At 44.0% G+C, this 14259-nt stretch overlaps 1 long non-coding RNA gene across 3 annotated transcripts in view; it reads left to right on the top strand.

Annotated features, from left to right (window-relative positions):
• The window catches only part of LOC144818513 (uncharacterized), a 65149-nt gene that overhangs the window by 22708 nt on the left and 28182 nt on the right, over positions 1-14259 (top strand). Inside the window, exons 1-2 of one of the 3 annotated variants that reach the window (XR_013607128.1) lie at positions 322-441; positions 2796-2913. The exons of 1 other annotated variant lie outside the window; for it this stretch is intronic. This is a non-coding gene — a long non-coding RNA (uncharacterized LOC144818513). Of the gene's footprint in view, positions 1-321; positions 442-2795; positions 2914-7551; positions 7648-14259 lie in introns of those variants that run through there. One more of the 3 variants, XR_013607130.1, reaches the window with a different exon arrangement.

Below are 14259 nucleotides of genomic sequence, written 5' to 3'. Positions count from 1 at the left end.
TATACTTGATGGTACTTTCTTGACGAAGACACCTAGTGTCGAAACGCGTTGAAGATATCGTCAATACCTCAACTTTACCATCTTTTTAAACTGTATTTTATGTATTTTGATTGTGTTATAAATTTGTTTTCTAAAACAAGCACATGTTTTTTAATTCTTATATATATGTATTTGAATTTTAATAAATATTTTGATTGGTTTTTACAAACATTCATCTTAGTTCAGTGTTATTAATTAATTTTTTGTGCTGGTTTCATTGCATTGTCGTACTTTGGTTTTGCCTGGGTTGTTATTTGTCATTATATCTTTTGCCCTGACCCAGGAAATTGATTCTAACTCAGGGGGTCCTTGTTATCTACAATTGGAGTCCACCATCCAGCCTGAGACCATCATTGGCATTGGAGACGCGGACAGCTCAGCCAGAGGAAACAACCCGACAAGGTAAGATGAATGCACAGCATGGTGTGCCTCCCTCCCAAATCCCCAATCCCCAATGAGCAAGTATGAATCCAACTCCACGCCATAATTTACTAACAACCAGCAATGCATCTTGGGAGATGTAGTCCCTTTTTTAAATAAAAAAAAATAAATCTTTTTATTAGGAGACATGGCATGTAAAACAGTCATACAAAAAAACAAAGAATAAACTTAAACTTCATACATGTCATATATCCACATTTCAGGTTTTTTTAAACCCCCCACCCCCCCCACAGAGGGTCCGAACAGGGGAACCGGGAAGCAAACAAAAAGGGGAACAGGATTGTGCATAAATATAAATATAAATAAATATGGGCCAACAAAAAAGAATTTTCATTGCTCAGAATTTAGCCTGTTCCCTAAAGGTTCCTACATCCGCTCGCCATCCCTCCTGGCCCTAAATCCTCTTCTCTTATATACAGACATTTCCCATTTATAAATACTTAGGAATTTACTAAACCATATATGTAACGTCGGTGGTGCAGGGTCTCACCAAACTGTTGCTAAACACAATCTCCACGCAGTCATAGCAGCAAATAGGAGCTTGTGCTCAGGTTCAGACATGTTTTGCTCAGACACACAGAGCATAATTAACTGAGGTGACATTTCAACTGTAAAACAGAAAATGTGGCTTAAACGCTGTTCGATTTTATGCAACAATTGTATCAAAGAAGAGCAGGAGGCAAACATATGTATACTGTCAACAGCTAATTCGCCACATCGAGAGCAATTAATCCCCGCAGTACCTCCCCATTTATGAATTCGAAACGGGGTTATATACAGATTAAACCAAGTCTTATAACATTGGACCTGAAGGTTAGCGGAAATAAACACAGATTGACTAAAAAAAAGTGAATCTTCACAGGCCCCTTGACCGGCTTGAACCTCTGTCTGCCAATAGGTAAAATGCTTAATCAAATCGTCGGGTCTCTTGGCATTCATAAGTTTATAGATTGACGATATAGTTGATTGATTCCCATTAATAGCTTCTACTAATGGGATATGCTGCCAAGAAACAGTCCGTTTGAAAAAAAATCTCTAACCTGTAAATATTTACAGAATTGTCTATTCCCTAGCCAATGCTTTTGTTTTATAATTTCGAAGGACAAGAGGCCACCATCCTCCATTATGTCCCTAACAGCATTAACCCCCTGAGTCAGCCATTCGTTAAAGTAAGCATCTTTAAAGATTCCAGGAAAAAGAGGATTCATAGAAAACGGTGTATATACATGAAATCTACCGATATCAAATATTTTCCGGACCGACGTCCAGACTTTAAATGCGGCTAGAAGAATTTTGAACCTAACCCTTTTAAAGTAAGCAAAATCGATGTGCCTAAATAAAAGCCCCCGTGCCTCGTCCCCCAAAGTTAAATGATAAATCAAGATATCTGAGCAGTCTATAGAGCCTATATCCAACAGCTGTGCTATATGTCTAAGTGTAATAGACCAGTTATACATCTGAAAGTTAGATACTGACCAGCCCCCCTTTCTCTGGGCAAAGCCATATATTTCAAAGCCCGTCTAGGACGTTTACCAGCCCAGAGAAACCATGAAATAATCCGGTCCAATTTTTTAAACCAAATGGGGTCAATCAGTATGGGGATAGCTCTGAGACAGTATAAGACCTTTGGTAGGAAAATGATTTTAACCACATTACATCTGCCCATTAAAGTCAAAGGTAAATTATTAATCCGACGAGCATCTAGGTCTAGTTTATTGACTAGCGGTTTAAGATTGATCTCAACTATCTCCTCAGTTTTAGAGCTAATCTCTATCCCCAAATATTTAGCTTTATTGATAACAAGGGGGTCTACCAGATTAGCTTTATTATTACATATAATTTGAGTTTTAGCTTCATTAAGATGATAGCCCGATATTGAGCCAAACTGAGATGTTAAAATAACAATTTCTTGTAGAGCAACCTGGGTGGAGTCAGTCAAGATAGCAAGATCATCTGCATATCCTAAAATTTTAGTATCCCCACCTTTAGCCGACACAGGACGAATTAAGACATCATCAAAAATCTTCCGAATTATTGGATCAATATAGATCGCGAACAGCAAGGGAGAACAGGGACATCCCTGTCTAGTTCCTCTTCGCATATTGATTGTTGCTGATAAATTCCCCATCAATTTACGGGGAGATGTAGTCCTAATTAACACATAAAATACCAGTGAGTCCACTGAACCCAAGTGCATGTGACCCACATCAGTAAATAAGCAAGCTGAGGACTGTTAGTTTGAATGGCATTCATGTAATTTATTGAAACACAAATGCTGCAAGGCAAGTCAGTACATTGACATTCTGTACCCACAGGTGAACATACACCCCAGACTGCTGCAAGGGAGTCAGAAGAGTCATCTATGGGACACGACAATTAGGAGGAAGAGACCATGTCACCCGCAGATGTCCTACCACCACCGAGACCCAGGAGGTACACAGTGGGTAGCCTTCAGGAGATAGAGGGGTCAGAGGAGGAGAGCACGGGAGCCCCACAGACCATGCAGGAAGAAGCAGAACAGACTCCAGAGACACAGTCACCCATGGAGCGTTGCCACACAAATGCTCGATGACGCAGACCAAGGGCACACAGTCCAGATGCACAGGGTGAAGATTCTAGTGTATTTTCAGGTCTGGAGGGAAACATGTTGAAGGTGCAGCAGCTGCTGCAAGGGAAGACAATGCAACGTCAGAGGGTGGCCATGAACAAACACACGAGGGACATGAAGGAGGGCATAAATGGTCTGAACAACAACGTTGCAGAGGGCATGCAGGACATGGCTGAGGCTGTAAGGCTGTTGGTTGTGCAGCAAAATGGGCATTGAACATGGGGCAAGGTGCAGGGACAAACAGCGCATGGAAGGGTACACGAAGGAGGTGAACCGCCTATTCAATGCCATCTCTGTCCTTAGCAGACGCTCACTGGCCATGCTGTTGGAAATGGCCGACTGCAGCCAGGATGTCACAAGGGGGTTGGTTACTGTCACCACTGCATTAGAAGTGCTCCAGACAATACACATCGCTGCCACAGGGTCTGGGGATGGTGGTGAAAGTGAGGAGGTAATAAGCCGCAGCAGCATCACTCCACCAATTGCAGTGTCCAGGAGGCGCAGTGCAAGGCAATGTCCAGCCGCAGGACAGTCCTCTAGGGAGGGCAGTGTGCAAAGTGAGCGGAGCAGTGCTGTGCGTGGCCGCAGGAAATGAAACCATGCTTAAGCTGACATTGGGAGATGGGTGAATAACCCATGTAACCAACTGATAAGGGATGACAATGAGCATGCAGTGTATCGATGCCATGCTGGGATTGTTGAGGCACTGAGAGGCCAATATGGTGCGGCGGTGTGCATTCCTATTGCCTGATGTAAGGTCAATAAAACACTGTTACACAATTGCAATTACTCGCTTTGTCTCATTACTTACTCAGAAATAGTTGTGTGTGATCTTTGCCCGCCTGTGTCTCCCATCTGGCGCTGCTACGACACCTGCTGTGCAGTGCAGTGGCTGTGGACATTCTTCATCCTCTGATTAAGTGAGTTCCATGGGTGTTTCCTTCTTTGTGGCCAGGTTATGAAGCATGGCACATGTTGCTATTATTTTGCAGCAGATCAGAGGGCGGTACTGCCGTGCACCTCCACTTTTGTGGAGGCAGCGGAATCTGCTTTTCAGGAGTCCCAATGTACGCTCCACCACATTCTGCATTGATTTATGGGCCACATTCAATCTCCTCTCACTTGAGGTAGATGGGCTGAGGTATGGAGTCAGGATATATGCCTGCACCGCATATGCGCTATCACCTAAGTGGTAAAGGAAGACACATTATTTACAGTCAACAACAGATACATCCAAGGTATACATCAGGTTGTGTCACATTGATTTACCTAGCAGGTATCCTTCTCCAAATTCACCCCCAGCCAGATGTGTATAGATTCAACTGTTCCTGAAAATGTAGGAGTCATGCGTGCTCCCTGGAAATTTTGCTACAATATCGGCGATGATGTGAGACGCATCACAAATGACCTGTACGTTGATTGAATGTGTTGATTTATGGTTCCGATATATGTACTCAGTAGCAGAGGGGGGGCAGATTGGAATATGTGTCCCATCAATGCACCCTATAACATGTGGGAACTAGGCCTTCTGATAAAAATCCATCTTTGTCTTATGCAGTTCCATCTGTGTGCTGGGGAACCGGATATAGTGGTGCATTCTTTGCATCATGGCATCCAGGAATGTGTTGAAAAAGCGGGACAGGCAACTTTGTGAGACACCACCAGCCACAGCTATAATCCCCTGGTAACTACCTGATGCAAGTAGGTGCAGGCAACAAAGTACCTGTACATGTGGTGGTATTGTGTGCGCCCTTGGTGTCTGGTGCTCCAGGATTGGGTACAGGTCACTTATCAGGTCTAGGATGGTGGTGGGGTGAAGCCTGTACCTCTCGTGGATTTCTGCCTCTGTGATTTGGAATAGTGTAATGCACACTCTGTATACGCGTTCCTGTCGTTGCCAGATCCTTAGTGCTGCTGCTTTCATCCGCATCTGCCTTGCAATGACATAGAGGGCCGCCATTATGTTCCCGCAGATGCATTCTGGGGCTGTTTATATGCAGCGCACCTGGACACCACCTGCTTTGAGTCAGTGTTAATTTGCGACTCCAAAGTAGCGATTTTTCAAATAATCACAATTTGCGACTTTTGATATATTCGTTTGCGAATTTGTATTGTGATTTCTTATTTAGAGAATCGCAAAATAGAGAGTCGGTGTTAGATATTCGCTAAATAAAGAATCGATAACTGTTTTCCTTTATTTTTAGCAATTCTTTATTTTGCGATTAGGTTTATCTGTCTCTACATTTCACATGGGTCATTTGCGATCACAAACGTGGAAATTCTGCGAATTTCTGTGTTTGCGATCGCAATTTGTCTACCTACATCTGACCCTAGATTTCTCGGATCCCCAGATATATCTTTCTTCACACAATGAAGCAATCCTCCTTCATACCTGTGTCGACAATACATCATATGGCAACATACCCACAATAATACTGACTTCAACCCAACATTATATGTTACAGCAGAAGCAACATTATATATGGACACAAACACCAGAATGTGAATCACTTCAGAGAACCACACAGACTTGTTCATAGGCCTACATTCATCACATGTGTATATAACAGCAACATGTCACACATCCAGCAAAGCATATCCACACACACCATTACACGACAATAAATGAACAATTTGATTAACTTATTGCAAGCTTACTCAAGTAATAACACAGATGACACAGCCACCATCATGTGCCCACACATCTACATTGTACACTAACAAATGTACCATTGTAAATCCAGAGACATGCATTTTCATATGCATTTACCAACATACCCTGCACCACCACTAAAATATACCAATATACTAACTATTATTCACCCACATAGCCACTATTTAACACTGTGATAAAGTGTTTCTTCAAAACCTTTATTAAACCATTATCAATTTTGAACAATTATAAAACTAACCTAATCAAGTTGTCTCTAAAACACATATAATCACAAGCTTTATTAACTATTAATAGGGTTGGGATATAAAGTTGATTTAGCGCGATATGGTTGGTCCATGAGGTGAAGCTAGCACCATAACCTTCAAATTTCTCAAGTTTTTTGTTGGTCCTACTGCATACAGTTTAGTCAAAATTAACTTCCTTTTAACTTTAGTTTTGAGTATTAACAAACACACACGCTAAGGATGTATGGAGTGCAAAGTGTGTAATAAGCAATGTATTTCCATTGTTGAGCGTAGCAGGGGCCATGACTCATGAGAGGTGAAGACTCTAGTGAGTCATAATGTCCCTACCCTCCCTCAACAATGATAAGAAAAGTATATCATACTCTGCGCAGCTGCATATATAGTTTACGCCATAGTATTGTTTTCATGCATACTTGTTTTAAAAAACGATATTTTATATGCAAGTTATGCAACCAACCTTCTGCAGGCAGCCAAATCTAGCTTTGCGCATCCTCTGTCCTGGCCGTTTGTTCAACCATCTGTAGATGGCTTGCACCACAGCACAAGGCCTTTACTGTGAGCAGCGGGGGTTGGAAACAAGGCCTGGGCTGCAGCGAGTCTCTGTGCTCAAGAGTCAGCAGGCAGCCAACCCCCACCGCACACAGCCTTTGGCTGTGCATAGTGGGCTTAGTCGCAGGGCCTGAACTCCTGTTCCTGCTCCCAACCCTCCAAAGGTGATCAACCCATGCAGTGGTCCAACAAGCCTGCAATCTGGGAGACAGACCGATGTCATTGTGCGCATACATGATTTGTGATCGCCTATAACAAACAAATCAGCATTAGGGATCCAGACAGCAGTACAGTTAGGCACTCAGGGCAGAGGTACACGTCTCTTGCCATGCAGAGGACTTCCCCGTCCCTACACATATTAATCAATTAACATTAATTAATATATAAGTAAAAAAAATATTACCCACCAAATCCCTTAATAAACCAAATAGACCAAAAGCAATGTATTACTATAATATTTATTTAATAAATACCACAATAACATAAAGAAATAGAACTTTACAATAAAACAACATAATAAATGATACTATAGTGAACAATAATATAAACTATAAAAAAATATATACTTACCTTTAATATTTTTGTCCATTATTTTTGTATAATCATGATATTTTCACTGCGATATTAGGGTTGGATGGTAATTTGGAGTTGATATTTTGATGGAACGTGCCTCAGTTTTGGTTTTCTGACAAAAGTAAGCAATACCGGTCTGTCCCAGTGTTATGTGCATTACTTTATAAAGAAGCGCTGGTATCTCGTATCTCTTCCAACTTTAGCCGCTGCAGCGCACGTCATCGCGACAATGGAGAACTTGTCTCTTCTTCTAGATACTCCATGTGGAATTTGATTGTGAAATCGTTTTATTTGTTCTGCCATATGAAGTTCAGGTGAGACTTTACAGTTCAGTTGTATTTCATGCAGCATACTGTTCTCGGTGTTGAAACTGAATCCTGCTGATGTTGCGATTTGGCATTCTCTCCGGTTACACCAAATGTAACTTGAAGTCTTCTTCTCCTTCACGTCTTGGTTTGGATCTACAGCCTTGCTGGATTTGTTGTGCCTCCGTTCTTTTTTTCTGTCAGTACATGTTGGTAAGACTGGAGCAGTTGTTGTTCCTATCATTTTGAGTGAGATATCGCTCACTGGATTCATGGTTTTGTTATGCTATCCTGTTGGAGTTATCACATGTTTTGAACCTAGCTCTTGCTGGGTATATTCTAATGTCTTCACGCAGTTTTAAAATGTCATAGTTCATATGTTTCTGCATTAGTATAATCTATGCATTGTTATGTGCTGTGAATTTAATGATGTCTATTCGTATTTTGCTGAGTGTGGGTGTTGAATTTCTTTGTGTGTTTGGTCTAACTCCCTGTTACTACATAGTTATGTGTGCTTGATACTAAGTTTTACGGTTTACATTCCTGTGCTGCGTGAAGCGTCGTGTTCTCCGAAGTGTCTTGCCGGAGATTTTTGGTCCATTCAGGTGTACTGTGTAAGGTATACGGTATTGAGTTTACTGAGAATTCTATGTGTTCTGAATTTTTGCCTGAGATTCTCCGTCTTATCAGGTGTACAGCGTTGTTTTGTTGCGCTATGGGGTTGTTTGCTTTAGTATCTACGATGTACTGTGTGCATTGCCCGTGACGTTAAGTCATGCCTGTTGCATAGTTTGTATGAGTGCCTGAGACATAAGGTGTACAAGAGTGTTACGTATTTTGCCCTTATACGGTAGTTCATGTCACGCGTACAAAATTGTGTGTGGTGTACTTCCTTCTCTTCCCTTTTGAGGAATGGGGATGGGTGAGTGTGTTTTCAATGTCATTTGTTTGATGATTATTTGTTGTTTCATAATTTATCTAATTTATGTTTATGCCTTATCTCTTCCGCAATGTTTATTATTTGATGAGGTTAATGCTTTTGATGACTTTTGCATCCTTTATATCTGCAGAAAGTGCTGTTTATATATTTCTCAAGATATGTTCCTTGCTTTTTGCTTCCGTGTTTTTTGTTCTTGGTTGGATGCTTTCTTTTATTCATTTCTTTATTTTTGTCATTTGTTTCCGTATGAAAATGGGGTATGTTGTGACTTGGTTGTCCTCTTTCTTGTTCCTTATTCATTCCTTCCCCACTGCTCAGCCAGGATGAGTGCTGTAATGTGAGATTATGTCACGGAACGCTTGGTTATGTGTGGAGTGCCAGTTGGTGAATGCAGGCTGAGCAGCAGGGAGGCTACTCCTGGTGGGGCTATGTTACATCTACTATACATCATACTTCCCTTCTATCTTCAACTGTAACCTAATCTAATAAACTACCTTCTTGGAACTTACTACTTGGCTACATCTGGACTTCATTTATCTACGACAAATAGGAATGGGAGACAGTTTGAATGGCAATGAAGTCCTTTGTTTTGCATAGCGCAGGGAAGGCCCTGCTGGCTCGTGCAGACAACCATGTGACAAAGTCATAATTCAACAGGCAGCAACACTAAGCCTCAATTCTAAGCTCTGTAGTTACATTCTCTGTTGATACAGGCAGAGACTCACCTGCACTCAATTCAAAAGGTGTATTTCCTAGGTTCAGAGACTGTGCAGGTCGATGCACTGAGTTGGATGTTTGCATTCTCAAGGGACTTCTCTTTCCATCTGGAAGTCTTTCAGGAGATCAAGAGACAGTATGGGATTCCAAGGGCAGACATGTTCATCATCTCCAGACAGGATTCTCTGATAACTCCTATTTGCTTCAGGGGGAATATGGAGGAGGCTGGGGTGGATGTGCTATCCAGGGCTTTATCTTTGCCTTTCCCCTTGTATGCTTCGTCCAAAGGTTCTCCTCTAGAATGGGAGAGGAATCCTTTGTCATTCTAGTACTTTGTGACCTGGCAGGTCCTGGCTCCCTTTTCTTTGGCTGATGTCAGTCAGGCATCAATGGCCACTTCCTCTGTCCTGTTGCCATTTCAGTGGCTGGTCCTGTCCCCCAATTAACTATCTAGGTTGTTGGTAAGAGCCTGGAGGCTGAATGATTAAGTATATTGACAAAGGGTACTTAGAGTGAGGTGGTAGAAATCTTACAGCCTGATGTAAGCTTTAGACTGCTCTGCCTTGCTAACTTCATGCAGTCAAGTGTCAAAGTAGATTGAGTGGTCAATGAGACGGGATCCAATGGTAGTGAAGCCTCAGGGCACCAGTGATAAACAACTCAGCTTGACCCAGTTGGAGCCCAGTAACTCCTGACTGGTCCTGTACCCATGGAACCAGGCCCGGCAGTGTGTCTTCCACTCCGGCAGTTCATTATCCTTGGTGTCCGCGGCTCTGATATTGTTCTCTGAAGTTTGTAGAACTGTACTTACATTGCTTGTCTCCGTAAACTTATTTTTCTCAGCACCCAACTTTGTGCTTTCTATATCTTGTTCCTTACGACTCTGTAAAGGAAAATTAGAACTATGGCATGTTGGGGAGCTCCATTGAAAACAATGGCGTGCTCTTGGCTTCTAACAGTAGCGGCTCCTGGAGGGAGTGCTGTGGGCGGAGGGGCGGTGGAGGGGCAGAGTGGGGGGTAGTAAACTCTGGCTCGCGGCGGATCGGAGGTAAGTACATAAATAAATAAATAAAACAAGTATCATTGCGCGTGCTGAAACGCCAAATGGCGATGTAACGCACACAATGGAATTCGTTTTATTTATTTACATTACTCCGGTCAGCTGTGACCCGGAGTTTACTACCCCCACCCTGCCCCTCCCCCACTGTGCCCACCGCCCCGCAGCACTCTCTCCAGGAGCCGCTACTGGCTTCTAATGGCTGATAGAAGCTCAGAGCTCCTACATTCCAATGTTTGTTCACAGCTATTGCTGTGAACAAAAGGTCTCACACAGCCCAGGAGGGATTTCAATTCCCTCTGGCTCCGTGAGGCCTTTGTTTTACCATATTAGAACATTCTGCACTTTAGGTGTAAAATGTTCTAAAAGCGTTAGAGCCCTCTATAGCGGGCTATACCGGCCATTAAAGGCCTGCTCCCTTGTTAAAGGCCCTCGCCAAATGGTGAGCGAGCCTTTAATGGCCGGTAGAGCCTGCTAAGGTGGGCTCTAAGGCTATAGTAGATGATGAAGTAATGCCCGGACGGTAATCTTCATTACACTGAGTTCAACTTTTCATCCTCACAGTCCTCTTGCACATCAAACAGGTTGGCGGGTCCTTAGGGCTTTCTGTAGTCAGGAGGGTGTTCAGTGGTGGCCTCCCTTTTCACTAAACTTTAGGGATTGTTTTGAGTATTTTATAACCTACCTGCTTGCTAACATGTCTGTACAAGTGGGTTAAATGTGATTACTTGGGACTGTGACAAGTAGGAGTGGGGTGCTGTGTAATGATGATTACCTGTAAATAATGCTGTCATTTTCACCCCAGCCTCGAACTGACATGTGGAAATGTTGCACTTCAAATCAATGTACCGCTCAGAAGAGTGTGCACTGCCAATGCTCAATGAAAGAGGATGCCCAGCTCTAGAAGTACTGCCAACTGCAGTTGAAAAGCTGTTCTCTAGAATACCTCTTTCCTTATTTTTCAGGTCTTCCTTCAAACTAGTGAACCAGGCGGTGGTGCCGTACACTATGGGCCTGATTAAAAGGTAAACTTACACTTTCGTGAAAATTTACGATTGATTGCTATTCACAAAGGGATTTACCGGTAGCATCTTTACTAATACGAGTCTCCACACATAAAAAGATAGCTCTTTTTATGTGCGGAGTGTCCACACTCATCGTAAATCTCGTTGTGCATATCAATTTACAAATGTGTAAGTTTACCTTTGTCTCTAACAGTCATAGACTGTTGTCCTTCCCTAAGTGGTGACACTAATCATCCCCCATTTTTCAGTCAGCCCCGCAAATCCGTTCGACATGGCCAAAGCTAAGCATTTGTTTAGCCTCAAACAATAATAATGGATTGTTCTTTGTGCCACACTTAATACCAGTCCTTATCATTTATAAGCCTCGTAAATAATAGGTGTTTCTGTCTGTCAATTTAATGTCACTTAATGTATCGGTCTCATAGAGCTGAGAGGCGTAGGTGGCTCTGCCAAGGTTTTGACGTGACTTATTTTAACGATTGTAAAATTAATCTGAATGTTAGTATGTAGAGAGGTGCATGGGGCACACATAAGGCGGACACGCTGTGGGGTGTTAGGCATTTATTTGAGTGTTTACATTAACTTCAGAGAGCACCGGGAGGTAGCTCCGGCTCCGGCTCAGAAGACAATGCCCAAAATGGCCGCCACGCTCCCAGCGTGCTACGTCATGGCGCTATGTAGAACACTAGAGCACTACACTACATATCTCCCCCCTTTGGCAATGCCGCCAAGAGTTACAACAATGACATGGTACTGCAGCTATATATGGTTTAAGAATATGAAAGGTTAACTTCCCATGTCAAACTCATGGTACCTTTTTGGCAGTACCACGGTCCTGCCTGTTGGGGTGTGAATCAATGGTGGACGTGTCCTATTGTCTCTGCTGCCACTGGGTGGGGCATCATTAGGTGTCTCCTGTAGGTGGTCCCTGGTGTTTCGACCACACGCACCTTGTTCTTCTAGCTGTGCCTGCCGCTCAGTGACTTCTGGATTCTCCTGTGTTCTGGTGGTGATCGCCTCTTCTGCGTTGATGCCCGTTATGTCACCTCTTGGTGTTTGTGTCCGCGTTATCATCTTCCTCCTCCAGGTTCCCGTGATTGCTTTCTTCCGGTTGTGTAGCTCCTGCCTTGGCCCATTTCATCACTTTGTTACACCTGGACATTCTGTCTTGTGACCATATCTTCCCGTCGCTTAAAAGGGCAGACCTGGCGTAAATTTCTCGTACCTGCATGGACGTACTGTACTTGCTGTCGCCCTTCCTTCTCAACTGAGCAAGCTTCACTCTGACCCATTCCCCTTTTTCCAGCGATGTTTTTTTGAAGTTGTGTCTTCTTTTGCAGTGGTCCGTGTAGATCTTTTGCTCTTTTTCCAGGTTGCTGCGTACTACCACTGGTGACCATTTGCTCTGTACTGTGCGTTGTTTCTATGCTACGTTGTCCCTGGTAAAAAGGTCACGGCCCCTTAAAATCTTGAATGGACTATAACCGGTCTTGGTGGGGGTGATTCGGTAAGCCCATATTGTGCCCTTGAGTTCTGCCTCCCAGTTCTTTCCTGCGTTGATTGCTGCCTGAATTGACCCCATGATGACCCTATTGAATGTTTCTGCTAGGCCTTCCCAGCAGGGGTGTGTTTGGTCATTATTCCATTCCATTCCATGAATGCGTTCCATTTGTCAGACGTGAATTGAGGTAGAATGTCACAAGTTATGACTCGTGGAATCTCTTCTCTGAGAAACGTGGAAGTGAGGAAGGCCAGTACCTCATCCGTGTCCACGGTCTCACATATCTCAATTTCCTGCCACTTGGAGTACCGGTCGAGTACGATGGCATACTTGGATACACTGTGCGCATCTAAAATGGGTCCCAATATGTCCACTGATAACTCATCCCATGGATTTACAGGGTTGGTGAATTTTCCTAACAGGGGTCGCATCGTGGTCTGTGTCTTGTCCGCATTGCTGCACTGTGCACATTCTCTGACCTGTCTCTCCACCTGGCCATCTAGTGCAGGCCACCAGTATGTTTGCTTGACCCTCTGTTTCGTTTTCACTATGCCTAGATGTCCTTCGTGCAGTATGGTGAGTAGCCGCTTTACCAGTCGGCCAGGGGGCACTACTTTGTCACCTCTCAGCACGAATATCTCGTTGTCTGCTACTGACAGCTCTTCCCGAACTTCGTAAAATTTCCGCTGTTCTGTGTCCAAGTGTTTCTTCTCTGGCCAGCCCTCTACTATGAACCGTTTGACTGCCGTGAGACATGCGTCCTCTTCATATGCCGTTCTCCACTCTTGTGCGCTTAGGACTGCCTCTTGGTCCTCTATGAACGCTATGGTGTAGTCGTCTTCTTCCGTTTGTGTAGGTGCGTTTTCCATTGCCACTGCCCTGCTGAGAAAGTCGGCGACTTTGTTAAATGTGGGTGTACTTGTAAAGCGCACTGCGACTCCAAGGAGTATCCTGGCGCTGAAGACCGCTGGGGAACCCGTCCTGGTTTTCCCTGTGAGATGGTCCCTTTCTGGGTATCTCCAAGGTGAAACCAGGCATCCCCGGCGTCTGTGGGGGGCCGTAGTAGAGATGAGGCAAGCTTAATGCCCAGAGTTGCCGAGTGTGTTCCCTGGTTAGAGTAGGCACCGAGGCGAGAATTATCGAGTCCGTTTTGACCCTGGTCCACGACCCTGCCGCGTCGGGAATTGAACCCTGGTCCCGGGCCGTTCTATGCTTACGGGTCTGCTGCCTCTAACCAGTGAGCCACACCACTCCACTTGTTCTTGGTGCCTGGAATCTATTTGACGTCATACGCATAATCCAGTAACCGTAGGGTAATTTTCGCTATGCGGGGTGTGGCAGTCGCATGTCCGCTGGATGTGAGTGCCTTTACTAAGGGCTTGTGGTCCGTCCTGAGCAGGAAACTGGAGCCCCACAGGAATTTGCAGAATCTTTCCATTGCCCAAATCGCCGCCAGCATCTCCTTCTCCACCACACTGAATTTCTCTTCATTCGGAGCCAGGGAACGAGACGCGAAGCTGACCGTTGTCATTTCCCCCTCACCGGACTTTTGCATCAGTTCAGTGCCTAATCCTCTGTCACTGGC

The sequence above is a fragment of the Lissotriton helveticus genome, chromosome 2_1 (genome assembly GCF_964261635.1).
Source record: "Lissotriton helveticus chromosome 2_1, aLisHel1.1, whole genome shotgun sequence".
Classification (NCBI taxonomy): Eukaryota; Metazoa; Chordata; class Amphibia; order Caudata; family Salamandridae; genus Lissotriton; species Lissotriton helveticus.
Note: the sequence above shows the minus strand (reverse complement) of the source record. Positions and strands in the feature narration are given on the sequence as shown.